Below are 15,817 nucleotides of genomic sequence, written 5' to 3' on the forward strand. Positions count from 1 at the left end.
ATCCCAGTTTTCTCCCCAACCCTGGGCCTGTGCCCCAGCGGTTGTGTGAGCGTCCACTGCTCTTCCTGTCATTAGGTCTGGACTCAGTGAGCTCCTTTTATTCTTTTCTTCCAGAATGGAAGGCAGCTCTTTTGTCTTATTTACTACGGCCTCCCCTGCCCCACTTAACAGGTGAGCATCCAGGAGACAAATGGAAGGTCTCAAAGGGACAGGGCTCCGTGGGGACTGAAAGACAAGAGTCACACCAGCACTGTCTTCTGAGTCTTGCCAATGGCCTTTGGGAACTTTCACATACATTATCTCGCTTGAAACTCAGGCTGTGAGTTCCTCCACGCAGGTTTTGAGTACAGAGTTAGCATTAGGTCTAAGTGTGTATTGTGGACCTTCAATAAGTATGAAAGGAGGGAATGAAATCAATGAATGAACAATGTTGGTAGGCATCTACGTTTTTCTCATGTGTAAACTAAGGCTCAGGTCTGCGTCTTGGGTGAGCAGCGACTATGTGAGACTGGTATTACGTGAGTGGGAAAAGAATATATCAACAGTTTTAGGTTGATACATTCAACCTAAAAGAAATGCAGATGTATTAGAAAAGGTATGGAAATACGTTGAAAAGTTGCAGTGGGCCGACCAGCCAGAGAGGAGCTGACTTCAAGGAAACAAAGACTTGCTGGAGATTTTATCGGATGGTTCTTGGGCTGCAGAGTGCTGTGCAATACCCATAACTCCAAGGTTACAGGGAGCTAACTTGCATGTGTCTCGTGATAGCTGAGTGCAGGAAGATTGTGAGTTATTTGCACAGGAGGGCTATGTGTCCTGCACCATGAAGAAAGGCAGACTTAGAGCGCATCTGCTCTTTTTGCTTTCCCTTGGTCCTACTAGCCTGACTCCCTTTCTCTCATTGGGACTCCACAGTATGTAAAATGACCACCTAGAATTGCCTAGCAGAAACTGGAGCCTCTGTTGCCTGCTACCAGGTCTGCGTTTTTATAATTGTAGTAGTGTTGTATTATTTACCTGTCTGACATTAGAGTTGGTGATTTAGGAGAAAGGGAACTGAATACTATTAGCAAACATTTATTGAGCACTTATTAAATGCAGCACACTGTGTCAAAACTTTACATATATTGTCTAATTCTTACAACAACTCCAAAAGGCTTGTGGCTATCATTATTTCTATTTTACAGAGCAGGAAACTGAGGCACAGGGAAGTGCAGTGACTCATCTGTAAGGTTTCATAGAGGTAGAACCCTTTTCTGTCTGATTCTAGTGCTTCCAGGCATAACCCCTATGTATACTCTCTGCAGCATATTTTCTAATATAGTGATGTTAATAATGTTTTAATTTAATTTAATGTAACTTAATTTAGGAGAGCTAAGTAATTAAACATGAGGCCAAAGTACGTAAGAAAGTGGCAGTCTTTTATTGCAAATATGCACACACTCTCGGGCGAGGTTCTCTGGTCCTCAGGTGTGGGGGGCCAGGGAAGTCGCGCCGGCGCTCTTGGGTGATGTTCTCCGGTCCACAAATGCGGGGGCTGAAGAAGTCACACCGGCGCTTACCGGCGGTGGACTTTTATGCCTGGGAGCTGGAAGGGGAGGAGTTTGGGGCGTGTGTGTAGGAGTGGTTTCTTGAATTTCAGTGTCCCCAGCTTGACGTCACTCTGCTCATGCTCAGTTGATTTGGTTCTTTTCCCGGGCATGGGAATTTTTCCCGGGCACGGGAAAATCTGTGATGAAGAACCCGGAAACAACAGGGACTGCTCCATCTTGTTCACCTTCCTCCATCTTGTCCCTTCTCCCTCACCCAAACAAATAATACCTTACATTCTTATAGACCTTTTTGACTTATGCAGTGCTAATCTCACAATTTACGTCACGCTTTACCAATTAAGCCTAAAAGTCATTACGTGTTCACCAAGCAATAGCCTGGTACTAATTTAGTTTCATAGGTAGCTTCTGCTCCTAGGAGAAAATATATTACTAGCCAACTGACTTGCAGTTACTTCTTTAGGTTAATGAATTCGTTGGCTTTCTGGCTTATAAACTAGTCTCTACTGAGTTTAAATTCCCTTTTCTGGACTATGCTGTTAAAATGAAGTCCAAGAGGCTGCAGGTACAGAAAGGTTGCATACTTGAGCTGAATCCACATAAAACAGACACTTTTTATAGAGCACTGATTTTTGAATAATTCAGTGGCCAATTATCTTGTCCGTGCTACATGCCCGGTGCTGGGGAGGGAACTAGCGATAAATGAGATACTTTCTGTCCTCGAAGGCTCAGAGTCTAGGTCCTAGGGCAGTGTTTCTCAAGTGTGGTCCTGGATCACCTACATGAGAATTACTTGAGGGATTTATAAATGTAGATTCAGGGCTCTGCCCAAGACCCAAATTGGAATTTCTGGGGTGGGGTCCAGGAATCTAAATTTCTAACAAGCTCCCAGGTGAATCTCATGCTTACTAAATTGGAAAAGTACTGCTTTTTGATAATCACGTAATTTTGAAGGGGTGACCTGCCCCTCCACACCTGTGGGCGTTTCTGATTAGGTGGAACGAGAGACTTGAGAAAAGAAATGAGACACAGAGACAAAGTATAGAGATAGAAAAAGTAGGCCCGGGGGACCGGCGCTCAGCATACAGAGGACCCACACCAGCACCGGTCTCTGAGTTCCCTTAGTATTTATTGATAATTCTCTTACCATCTTATAAAAAAGGGAAGTGGCAGGATAATAGGATCATTGTAGGGAGAAGGTCAGCAGTAAGACATATGAATAAAGATCTCTGTGACATAAATAAGTTTGAGGAAAAGTGCTGTGCTTTGATGTGCATATGCAAACATCTTCATAAACCTTTTAGTGCATAAAGAGCAGCATTGCGCTAGCAAGCGCCACCTTTCGCCCTAAGGTGGTTTTCTCCTTTCTCAGTAAACAGAACATACAATCGGGTTTTACACCGAGATGTTTCATTGCTCAGGGACCGGCAGGAGACAGATGCTTTTCTCTATCTCAACTGCCAACAACCGCCAAGAGGCCTTCTTTCCTCTTGTACTGGTCCTCCTCAGCACAGACCCTTCACAGGTGTCACGCTAGGGGACGATCAGGTTTTTCCCATCCCACGAGGCCATATTTCAGACTATCACATGGGGAGAAACCTTGGACAATACCTAGCTTTCCTAGGCAGAGGTCCCTGCGACCTTTGGCAGTGTACCTGTCCCTGGGTACTTGAGATTAAGAGAATGGTGATGACTTTTAACCAGCAAGCTGCCTTCAGTTACTTGTTTAACAAAGCACACCCTGCACAGCCCAAAATCCTTTAAACCTTGAGTCACCACAGCACATGTCTCTTGCAAGGACAGGGTTGGGGGTAGGGTCACAGATTAACAGCATCTCAAATATAGAACAAAATGGAGTCTCTTATGTCTACTTCTTTCTATATAGAGACAGTAACAGTCTGATCTTTCTTTCTTTTCCCCACAAATTGTCTGTCTTTGGCCTTGGGACTGGGCATGGTGGGCCTTATCTCTGATGCCTTTTGACTATTGATAACACTGCCTGGCAGGATATCAGATGTTCTGTGCCCAGTGTGCTGTGGAATATGGAGTCGCTTGTGGCAGAAAAGTGAAACACCCTACCTATCTCTTGCTATGCCTCTCTCTCTACCTTCAAGGGAACTGGATTCTATTCTTTATAACTCCAGTTCCACAGAACCCTATCTGCCAGACTCTGAAAATTAGACTTGACTTTGGAGATCCGTGTTCCAGTGCCAACTCCAGTTTCCAGGCTCTCCCCTAATCTTTTTATTAATAACTATATAATTAATACATGAATACATTCTTGGGATTCCTCTGTCAAACATGGAAGTGCGGAAGAGTTAACAGTCTATGGAGTAACCTTTCACCAGTGTAGGGTGTGAGCCTGTGAATAAATGTCTGCATCTTCTTTTTTTCAGGCCCACTCTCCATGGTTCCTTAAAGGGTTCTAGCAGGATCGAGTCCTAGTTATGCACAATGGTGACCAGCTTGATAATGTAGCCTTGTGTTGCTTTTTCACTCTTCCCAGCCCTGGACTCACGCTCATTCACTTCTCAATGCTGGCTTCCTGCCTGCAGGCTCTCATTTTGAGCTCTGCTTTCTAGGGGGAGCTCAGGCTAATACAGAGACCCTAAAGTTGAACTGGCAGGTCAAAGGATAACCACATTTAGTAAATACTGGCAATGAGCCCTTGTGAAATGCTAGGCCAATTTACACTGTCACTGTAAGTGTATGAGATATCGATTTCCCACTGTTTTGCCTACCTGGAATATTATCAAATTTCCAGTGGATAGTTTTGGCACTTTCTAGCTATGCGATCTTTTAAAAGCCATTAACACCTCAGAGTCTTGTTTCAAGACACATAGATTGAGAACAATAATCCCTGCCTTGGTGAAAATAAAAAATCATCCAGGCTGTGAAAGCATTTTGTAAGCTTTGAAGTACTAAGCACATGGAAGAAATGCTCCCTTAATGTCCCAAATATAAAAAACTGAAAGTGGTTTTCATTTTTATAGAGTCCTTCAGAGTAAATCCACAATAATAATGGAAAAAACTGGGAGTTAGTCAGAATTTGGTCAAATGAGGTCTTGTGAAGGGGACCGAATCTGGGCTCTGACCTCGAAGACTCAGGGTTTTCTATAGCTTAGGAATCCCGGGGAACTGCTTTAACCAATGCTGGCCACCTGCCCTGGCTGCCTTCCCCACTTTTGGTTTCCTACTTGAAAACTGTATTAATTACAGGGTTTCCTGTGTTGAATGTATCTGCAGGCTAATCTAAAAGTCATCGTAAGTGAACAGAGGGGGAAGAAAAAAGAAGTCCCTGTTTCATAACTATCCATGCTAGCGCCTGTGGGGGCCCTGCCCAGGAAATGTGGTGGCGGCAGGGCTAAAGCTAATTTCCCAAGTGTAAACATGGCAAAAGGCTGCTGGCCTGCCTTTATTCTGGGAAATCTTTTGAATTGTTTTTGCTTTTGAATTGAACTGAACTGTAAATTGTTTTTGTCTTTTGTTTTTTCAAGTGCAAAATTGTTCAGTCTTTTCTTTTTGTTTTTCTTTTTTTTTTTTTTAAGAGACAGAGTCTTGCTCTGTTGCCCAGGCTGGAGTGCAGTGGCTATAAGAGCTTACTGCAACCTGGACCTCCTGGGATCAAGTGATCCTCCACCTTAGCCTCCTGAGTAGCTAGGACTACAGGCACATGCCACCATGCTTAGCTTATTTTTAAATGTTTTGTAGAGGTGGAAGTCTTGCTATGTTGCCCAGGCTGGCCTCTAACTCCTGGGCTCAAGGGATCCTCCGCACTTTGGCATCCCAGAGTGTTGGGATTACAGGTGTGAGCCATTGTGTTTGGCCAAGTTCGGTCTACGATTTTTTTTTTTTTTTTACAGGGCTCATTTTTTCTCATATACCTGGCACTCCTACAGTAGCTATACCCTTACCCACACCTAGCTGCCCCAGCCAAAAACCTGAGAGCTTCCTTGGTGGCTCCTTCCTTTGATTTTACCACCCGAGTATCTCTAACACATGTCTCTCTATTCCACTCATCTCTTCTGCATGTTTGTCCTGACTCACCTCTGAGCACTCACACCGAACAAAGGGCTACAGCTCTCGGTGAAATGAGGGTGAAATCATGAAACAGTAAAGCCAGAGGTGACCTTAGAGATTAATCCAGTCCCCTTATTTTAAGATCAAAGGAGGTGAAGCTAGGGTTTGAACTCAGGGCTTGGTTCCAAGTTTCCTGCTTTTACTACACTTGGCTGGCGCTTGGTAAAGAAAAAATTATTCAAAGATAGTTGTCAAAGCACAAGAAGAAAGACTTTATTCAGGACCATCGTGATCGGTATAGGGACTACTGCAATGGGGTCTGGCAGTAGGGGAGAGAGATTGGGTTCAACTCCCAATACAGCATGGCCCAGTGGGAATGTATAGCCAAGGAGCAGGGTGGGGGTTGCTGGAAGGAAAATTGCTAAGAGCAAACATCAGGAGTAAGGGGGATTCTGGCTAAACTCACCTAACGGGATTCTTGCTGAGGACAGGCCAGGGTCATCAGACAGCACCTGGGGGATGGTAGAGGATGAGGAACCTAGTCATAGGGGGGTTCTCAGTAAACTGACTTAGCAGAGTTCTTCACTAAAACCACTTTTTTTTTTTTGAGACGGAGTCTCGCTCTGTCACCCAGGCTGGAGTGCCATGGCACAATCCCAGCTCACTGCAAGCTCCGCCTCCCAGGTTCACGCTATTCTCCTGCCTCAGCCTCCTGAGTAGCTGGGACTACAGGTGCCCGCCACCACAGCCGGCTAACTTTTTTTATTTTTAGTAGAGATGGAGTTTTACCGTGTTAGCCAAGATGGTCTCGATCTCCTGACCTCGTGATCCGCCCACCTTGGCCCCCGCAAAGTGCTGGGATTATAGGCATAAGCCACCATGCCTGGCCCACTAAAACCACTTTTTATGAGGAAGTGCACAGATGGGCCTACAGAAGATTCCGAAGCCTGACTAAAATTTGGCCAAGCAAAGAATGTTTCTCACCCTCCCTCTTGCACAATTCACCACCCAACCCCAAGGCTTGCTTCTAGGAGAGCACCAGTGTATTGCTCACTGAATTGAGCAAAATAGAACTGAAGACTGAATTCCTGCCTAACTCAGTGCCTGGCACAAAGCAAACTCTCAGTTAGTATTTGTTGAGTGGATGAATACTATTTTAAACCGTCTGGAACTTGCTGCCATATGGAAGCTGGCAACTAAAAAAAAATTTTTTTTTCTTTTTCACCTTTAAGCAGTTCCTTCTTTCAGAAGGCGGAACAAGAACTAGGGGGAGAAAGGAAGATTGCAATTTTGAATTGTGTGGTCAGGGTAACCCTCTTGAAAAGGTAAGGTTTGAGCAAAGATTTGAAGGAGGTAGAGCGAGAGCCCAGTGGCTATCTGGGGAAAGAGCCTTCTCTAAGGTCTCTAAGGTGTGTGTGAGGAGCAGCAAGACCTGTGTCACTGTTAGAGAGTGAGCAAGGGGGAGGGGTTTAGGGGATGATGTCCCAGAGTTAACGGGGGCTGGGGGTGCACTCATGTAGGATCTCAAAGGGCGTTTAAAGGATGTTGAATTTTTCTCTGAAGGGAATGTGGAACCATTGCAGGATTTCGAGCACAGCAGTGATGTGATCTAATCTACACTTTACAGGGGTCATTCCTGACATCATTTTGGAAATGGACTGTAGAGAGACAAGGATAGAATCAGGGCTCAGTTAGCAAACTGCAATAGTGATCCAAGCAAAAGAAGATAGTGCCATGGACCAGGGATTCTGGCTGTATTTTGAAGATAGAGCCTATGGGATTTCCTCATGCCCATAGACTACCATATGGGAGGGGACGGCTTGAAGTTAGGCAATGGGGAGGCCCTGGTTGGGCCAGGGGACAGTTTGTTTCTCAGTTTGACCAAATTCAGCCACTGGGGGTTTATTTCCTCAGAAATTACCAAGACTATTTCTTCTCCCTGAGGTCAAGATAAAAACATCCAGGAAAGGACTAGACACTTTTATATTTAAGAAAAGGAAATGAAGCTAACTTGTTCAGTCTCTTATTTTGTTTCAACCCACAAAGCATAGTGATGACAACACAGGAAGGCATATTTCACAAGAGGCCAGAGAAATAGCCAGTCAGTCAGTTGCTAAACACATTAATCAGACCTTCAGTATTCCAGCTCATGCTGAGGTGACGCTGGTGTGGGAGAGCCCAGCCTGTTTGGAATGGGACCAAAGGCTCTCCACAGTAGCTTCTCCCCTTGCTGTGAAGGTAAAATGCGTTAATACAAGTAAAGTGGGTAGAGGGCAGCACACTATCAGTGCTGTCAGTGCTATCAGTGCTATGTAAGTATTGGTTATTAGGCCATGGAGTATGGCCCAATCCCCTCATTAACAAGTGAGAAAACAGGTTTGGAGAGAGGAATTCATTTGTCTAAAGTTACATGGGCTTTCCAGCTTTACTTCTGAGCAGCACTAAGTTGGCTTCTTAAAAAAATTGTTTTGAACAATTGGAATTTCCAGTGTTGCCCCTCTTACAATTTATTCCTGGGAAGTTCTTTTAGACTTTCAGCTGTCTCATCTGAGAGCCTTCCTGTCCTCACAGGGAAGTTTAATGGGATATTTTGTTACTCTTGAGCACTGGTGGAAGTGAGCCTCCAAGTTGGCCATCAGCGGCTACTTCCCTCTGGTGTTTCTACCCTTGTCTACCAGGGTTGGTCTGTGTGACCGACAGCATATGACAGAAGTGATGGGATGACACTTCCGAGACTAGATTATAAAAGACTGTGTCTTCTGTGTTGGACCCTCTCTTGCTGGAGTTCTCTCTCTCTGACACACACACACACACACACACACACACACACACACACACCCTTTCTCTTGTATCATTTGTTTGGGAGAAGCAAGCTTCCATTTTGTGAGCAACCCCATAGCATGGCCTGTGTGGCAGGAAACTGAAGCCTCTGGCCCACAGCTGGTGAGGACTGAGGCCCGCCAGCAACCAGCGAGTGAGCTCAGAGGTGGATTCTCCAGCTCCACTTGAGTATGGAGATGATTACAGACCCAGATGACAGCCTGACTGCAAACCTGTGAGAGACCCTGAGCTAGAACCACCCAGGTTAGCAACTCCTGGACTCTGACCCTCAGAAACTGTAAGATAATAAATGTTTATTTTAAGCTGCTAAGTGTGGGGATACTTTGTTCTTTCCTTACCACCACCATAACAGTTAACCTCTGCCACACTGTATACTTCTCTTTCCATCTCTGCCCGCTCCACTGTCCTAGTCATGGCCTCATGCCCTCCCCACATGTCCCCATAACCAACTGTCTTCTCTGAGGTCAAACCCAGAAATCATCAAACCAGCTGAATCAGTCACAGTACCAACAGGAAACAGATGGTGGGCTAAAATGGATAATCTGAAGAAAGTTTAATATAGAAATTAAACTTTTAATTTCTAAAAAGTTTAACATATAAAAGGTTAATATAGAAATTAAACTATTTGCGAAATTGTGGGTGGGGTGGCGAGCAATGAAAAGGAAGGAATACTGCAGTTCACAGGGTTAGTAAAGGTGGGTGCTGTTTATGGCCTGAGGCCTGAAGAGGCAAGCAAGGGTGGGAGCAGTTACTGTACTCTGGAGACAGACAGAGCTGTGTGAAGAGGGTCCGCTGACAGGAATTGGGCCACAAAGCCAGCCTTGCAGCCCCTGGGGTGGGGGTGGGGGTAGAATGCAAAACACCTCAGCTCCTGCTGGTGCTTCCCTCTTAGATGAGCCCACCAGAAAGCTAGACATCAAGGAAATCTATCTTAATTTCCCTCAGAAGCAGATTGTGGGATAAGGGTTTAAGTGCAAGTCATTTATTTGAGAGGTTCAGAGGTTCAGGGTATACCAGTAGGGAATTGAGGAAGTGAAATAAAGAAGAGAAGACAGCTGTTATCATTGTGTTATTATGCCAGCTATCATAGTGGGTGACTGGAGCCTAGTCCCACAGAGAAACTCTGGAAACAATGAAAACACACCTCTCAGAATTATTTCACCAATGGATGAGGGAGTTGGGGTATTTGTACCCCTAAAGTCTTGGTTGAGGGCTGCTCCTGGAGAAAAGGGTTAATTCCTGGATACTTTTGGACTGACAGACCAACCTTCTGTGTTTCTGGGAAAAGCCCCCAGACACAAAGATACAGATACTGGCAACTGGAAGTCTGTGAAACGTTGAGGTAGAGAAGGCCTAAGAGATTTGTGCAGGGATTGGCAGTGTCTGCTACCAGGCCCACTGATGGGATACATTCAGATGAACCTCCCATTCACAAGGCAGGATGGAGAACTGTGCAGAGGGTGAATCTGGAAGCAAAAATGAAACTTAAGTGCATGCTTAAAGTTAATAAGTAAAACTTATTAATACTCTTAAATATAGATGCACTGTATAGGTTTCAAAACAATAATTTTTCCCTTTTATTCTCACAATTACTCTACCCTCTCTTGTAACCATGTAGCTAATTGTCTGATTCTGCTTGTGCATTATGCAGTGTGCACTGCAATTCTGATTGTGCCTGTGCATTTCACTGTGCCTTACCTAGGTCAGGAGTTGGAATTACTCAATGAGCAGAAAAAGAGGCACAGAGAGGCCCTAACTCAATAAGATGCAAGATATTTAGAATCAGTTCTTTTACTTGCTGTTGGGTAATCTTAGAAAAGTTCACATATCCTCTTTGGGCTTCTGTTTTCTGATGTGTAAAATAGGGATTGATAACATTTTCACCCTAGAACTGTTTTAAGGACTAAGTAATATAATGCATATAAAATCTTTGCTATACAATAAGTGCTAAATAAGTGTTTCATTCAAGTAAATACTCTTTTTTGAAAAATATAGGCAAATGCATATAAATATTTAAGACCAAAGTTTACTTCAAAAATTAGACTGACTGAACAGAGATATCTTCTGGTAATAGCCATTCTATTATCTCTAGCTACATGACTGTGTAATAATTGAACACTTTGGAATTAAGCCATGAGAATTGATTCAAATAATTATAACCACACTAATGAGACCATATGACTATCACTCCACTTCAAAGCTATAAAACGGAACGCTTCCATTTCCTCTTCCTTCTCCCTGTCTGCTTAGCACTTTGTTTTATCTCAAATTCCACATGTTCGAGAAATTTCATCATTTCACCATCCTTCCTTGTCATTAATTCAATGAAGTCTTTCAGCCACAATACAAATTAAAATAAAAATTCCTGTCTCTTATTTTGAGGCTAGAAAGTTATTTCTTTTGAGTTAGCAAGCAAGTGGAGCTTCCCCCAAAGAGTAAGAAGGCATTTTGAAAGAACTTTGGAAATTTTTTCAGGAAGAAAGGGGAAGAGAGGGAGACTAGTAATATCAGGAGTCCTGGTGCTTATTGCCTGACTTTTGGGAAGACCCGAGCTGTTTATGGGCCTGTAAGTGAGGATCTAATGTCGGAGCCAGCACAGATTCATCAGTGAAACAAAATAGATCACCCCCACACAGGTATGCTTTTAATTAAAAACTGTAGTAATCTTAAGATCCTTGAGCCTTAGTTTTAAAAAATTTTGGAGGTGCAAGTGACTTCAGAGAACATTTAACTCAACTATCTTCTTTTCACTTCTGGAACCTGAAGATAGAGAAAGGAGAAGGGACTTCCTCAGGATCACATAGCAAACTAGTGACACAGCCAGGACTAGAAGTCATGGTTTAGTACTGTTTAGTGCCAGTTTAGTACCTTTACCTTGTGCCAGTGACACACTCCCTGCCCCCATCCCCCAGTCTTCCACTCTGTCAATGAAAACCTTCTGCGGTATCTCTCTGCTCCCATGCCTCTCGTGTTAGGGAACGCATGACATCCCAAGAAGGCCTATTCTGTCCATTTTCAGACAGCTCTTTAAAAAATTCTTTCTTTGAGTGAGCTGAGATTTGCTTCTCCTCAGCTGACACTCTCTGATTCTAGGTCGGCTCCCTCTGCCCCAGGCATACTTCAGAGGTTTGCTCTGATTCCGCACTGCCTATATGAGTCCTCCCATCTCTAGACTAAACATCCTATTGTCTTACAATTCTATTCTGTTTTTGGCTGCAGTGATCTATGATTGTGCCACTGCACTCAAACCTGGGTAACAGAGCAAGACCTTGCCTCTTAAAAAACAAATCAGTGAACTTTGAGCAAAGCAGATTATCCTCCATAATGTCAGTGGACCTCATGCAATCAATTGAAAGCCTTAAGAAAAAGATAGACCTTCCCTAGGAAAAGGGAATTCTGCCAGCAAACTGCTTTCCGACTCAGAAGGCAACATCAAGTCTTCCCTAGGTTTCTAACCTGCTGGGCTACCCTGCAGATTTTAGACTTGCTAGCCTTTACAATCATGTAAGCCACTTCCTTAAGAATCAATCTCTCTTTCTTGTTCTCTCCCTCTCTCTCTCTCTACACACACACACACACACACACACACACACACACACACACACACAATTGGTTCTGTTTCTCTGGAGAACTCTGTGAGTTAATACAATAGTTTTTCAAGCATACAACTTTGCCTTCGGCACAATTTCAGAACTGGAAAGAGAAGTCTAGGTTGACCTCTTGTCATCCTATCATTCATTTATTCATTCATTCAACTAGTAGAGCGCTTATTCTGCACCTAGGTGCAGGTGATTGAAAGGAAAATATTGTAACCAGAAATTTGAACTTAGGGAGGACTTTGATAAAACCAGAACCCACTCAAAATTATTAGTGCAGAGTGGCAAAGAGTTTAGGCTCAGTAGTCAAGCTGTCCTGGGTTCATAGTCTGGCTCTAACAATTGTCAGTTGGTGGCCTTGGCAAGTCACTCAATCTCCCTGAGCCTCAGTTTCCGCATCTGTAAAAGGGAGAATTTGGATTACATTGTTTTAAATTTTCCCTTTAGTTTTGGACATGCAGTGTTTCACTTTAGTGAAAATTCAGGAAGGAAAGAATTGTATGTAGTGTGAAGGCTCTACTCTAGGGCCTAGGGAAAAGTCTGATATATGATCATGCCATGCATATATACTATCTATTCAAATAGGTAATATTTACTAGGCACATGCTTTTTCACAGTAATGATTTCACTTCACCACTCCCGGCTAATTTTTTGTATTTTTAAATAGAGTCAGGGTTTCACTATGTTGGCCCTGCTGGTCTTGAACTCCTGGCCTCAAATGATCTGCTGGCTTCAGCCTCCCAAAGTGCTGGGATTACAGGTGTGAGCCACGGTGCTGACCCCTTTTGCATTTCTTTAAGTGGTAAAATAAAACATGTACATTAATATATTCCAAAGGTTTATCAACTCTCAAACATATAAAAATAAGAGGCAAAGGTGTGCAAACGGTGTACAATACCATGCTTGGTGACCAATGTTTTTGTATTCTATCTTGCTTAGAACTTATCCAAGCAGCTAAGATTATTCACCAGTTTACTTAATTTAGTATCAATCTAAATTCTCAGTTAATTAAAGACCATGGAAATTACGTTTAAGTTGATATATTACAGAGTAACATAATCATTAATGATATAAACTATTTAGGAAATTCAGATTAGCTACAATCTCCACGATAAAACACTCTCCATCACTCTCTCATCATCTTGCTTTATATTCTTCATGGTTTCACAAACTGGTATCATCTTGCTTATTTATTTGCCTATTTATTTTTTGTGAATATTTTCCCAGTAGATGTAAGCACAATAAATAAAGATAATTTGTCTTCCTTAGTGCCTAGAACATGTAGGAGATATTCAATAAATAGCTTTGAATGAAGGAATACAGTAAGTCCTCACTCAGCCTCCTCAATAGGCTTGGACACTTTGATTTTAAGTGAAATTATATATAAGGAAATCAATTTTACTATAGACAAATGGACAGAAAGAAGAGTTAAGTTCCTACAGCATATTTCTGATAACAAAAATACCACCAAACTTCTAAATAAAGACTAACACACTTTCAATATGGAACACTGAAATAATTGTGAGTCATACATATGTTTAGTAAAGATTAGTAAAAACAAGGAAGAGAATTATTTACCCGCTTATTCCAGTTTAGAGTTCGGATGGCCAGAGCCTATCCCAGCAGTTCAGGGCTCAAGGCAGTAACCAGTCCTGGACAGGATGCCATCCCATCGCAGAGCACACTCACACACACCCACAGTCATTCACGCTGGGGCTACACACCAGTTTTCCTAACATGCACATCTGCGGGACGTGGGAGGAAACCGACCGGGGTACCTGGGGAAAATCCACGAAGACATGAGGAGGACATGCAAACTCCACACAGTTAGCAGGGAAACAATTTTTTTTCCTCATCAACGTTATAACAGAAGGATGTTATTCAGGGGTCTGCTGTACATGAATAAAATCTTTACTCATCATAATTGTACCAGATGTGAGGAATAGGTGTCATTTTATTATTTTGTGGAGCTTGGGTGGGCTACTGGGTGTCAGACTCAAAATTTTGGTTTTCTGATTTCTAATACAATAGATCATATTATTCCCCACAACAAAATAAATACATCTGTACAAGTCAAAAATGAAAAGAAAAAGTCTTGTGTAGATATAATTCCTAGAGAGGGTATTTGCTATGGATTGCATCCTAATGGGGGCCTCAAAAGGCAGTGTTGTTTTTTTTTTTTTTTCTGGAGACAGAATCTCACTCTGTTGCCCAGGCTGGAGTGCAGTGGGGCAATTCGGCTCACTGCCGCCTCTGCTTCCAGGGTTCAAGCGATTCTCCTGCCTCAGCCTCTCCAGTAGCTGGGATTACAGGGGCCCACCACCACACCTGGCTAATTACTGTATTTTTATTAGATACAGGGTTTCACCATGTTGGCCAGGCTGGTCTCGAACTGCTGACCTCAGGTGATCCACCCGCCTCAGCCTCCCAAAGTACTGAGATTACAGGCATGAGCCACCACCCCTGGCCAAGGCCGTGTTTTGATGGCAGCCAATGTCATTAGACTACAACTTCTAATGTACAAGTTCCCCCCAGTATCAGGGGCTCTCTAACAGAGTATTACTTATTTCTTTCAGGTCCTGATGGTTTTCTCTTTGGAGTGGTTGTAACAGAGGGCCAAAGAAGTTGTGAGTTGTTTTCTGGCTTTTGCTGTAACAAAAGCTTGTTGAAATTGGCTATTTCCCCTCCTCATACATCCAGCACAGCATCCATTATTCTTCCCTTCAGTGCTCTCTTAGCAAAATCAGTCCAGCTGAGGCAGCAGACTTAACATGGTATGCTCCCGTGGGGATTCAAACTTTATTTCTGGCTTGCTTTTAGGGTCCCAGGGCAAGTCGATATTAAAGAGATACTAATAAACTGCTAAATGGAAAGCGAGACTAGGCCTCAGCTGGCTCCAGTCCTGAGCTTCTGCCTTGTCCCAGAGGGTAGCCAATGTTCACAGCAGGGTACATGGAGTTACCAGTTGTCCACCCAAGGGAACTCTCATCCCCTTCACTAACCAGGGAAAATGTTGTATTAAGATTGTCCTCCTGTTGCAGTGAGCTGAGATTGTGCCACCGCACTCTAGCCTGGGTGACAGAGCGAGACTCCTCTGCGGGCAGAAGGAAAAAAAAAGATTGTCCTCCTTCAACTCTTTTTTTACTATTAAATGAGAGTTTTGTATTAAACTATTCAGAATTTGGTTGTCCTTGTTTTTAGGTTCCCACACTATCTTTTTTGAATAAAACATGTTGTTGGGACAGCCTTTAGGGTTTTTGTCAAATCATTTCTCCTGTGAATCCCCTTCATCCTCACTGTCCTTCACTTAAGAAACTAGCATCTGATAATGATGATTTAGAGGTCATTTCTGCTGACCTCATCCCTGAATCAGAGGGAACAGCAAGGAGTAAGTTCTAAGTTTGGGGCCCACACCATATCAAATTTAGGCCTGGGGAAGGCAGTATGGCTCTTTCCAAACCCTCCAAAACACTACTGGGCTCCAAGACTGCTCAAAGTCTCACTGATAGTCAAGGCTTGTGCTCCCTTTTTCAGAAGAGTAAGATTAAAGAAAACTACTGTGAATTAAAAAGTGTGGGTACCAAGATGGGACGGGAGTCCCCTCTCACTCTGTGGATGACATGGAGGGGGCAGAAGATTGCAGAATTGGCATTGTCCTGCATGGAAGCTGGGCCACCCACAGTGGCGTGGGAAGCCTCTCAGATACTGGATTCTAATGGGCTCTTGATCACCTTGGATTGGGCTATTTCATTGTTATCACAAAATAAACAGGACGCTCAAAGTAATGTTATGGCAGAGAACCAACCAGCT

General features: G+C 43.4%; 1 long non-coding RNA gene across 1 annotated transcript; it reads left to right on the plus strand.

Moving 5' to 3' along the window:
- The first annotated feature begins 5 nt into the window (after positions 1-5).
- LOC123574144 (uncharacterized) lies at positions 6-15,178 on the plus strand. Its single transcript, XR_006699069.3, has 3 exons — positions 6-171; positions 14,584-14,634; positions 15,049-15,178. It is a non-coding gene; the product is annotated as an uncharacterized lncRNA (long non-coding RNA).
- The last annotated feature ends 639 nt before the right edge of the window (positions 15,179-15,817 follow it).

This window comes from Macaca fascicularis, chromosome 6, assembly GCF_037993035.2.
Source record: "Macaca fascicularis isolate 582-1 chromosome 6, T2T-MFA8v1.1".
NCBI lineage: Eukaryota > Metazoa > Chordata > Mammalia > Primates > Cercopithecidae > Macaca > Macaca fascicularis.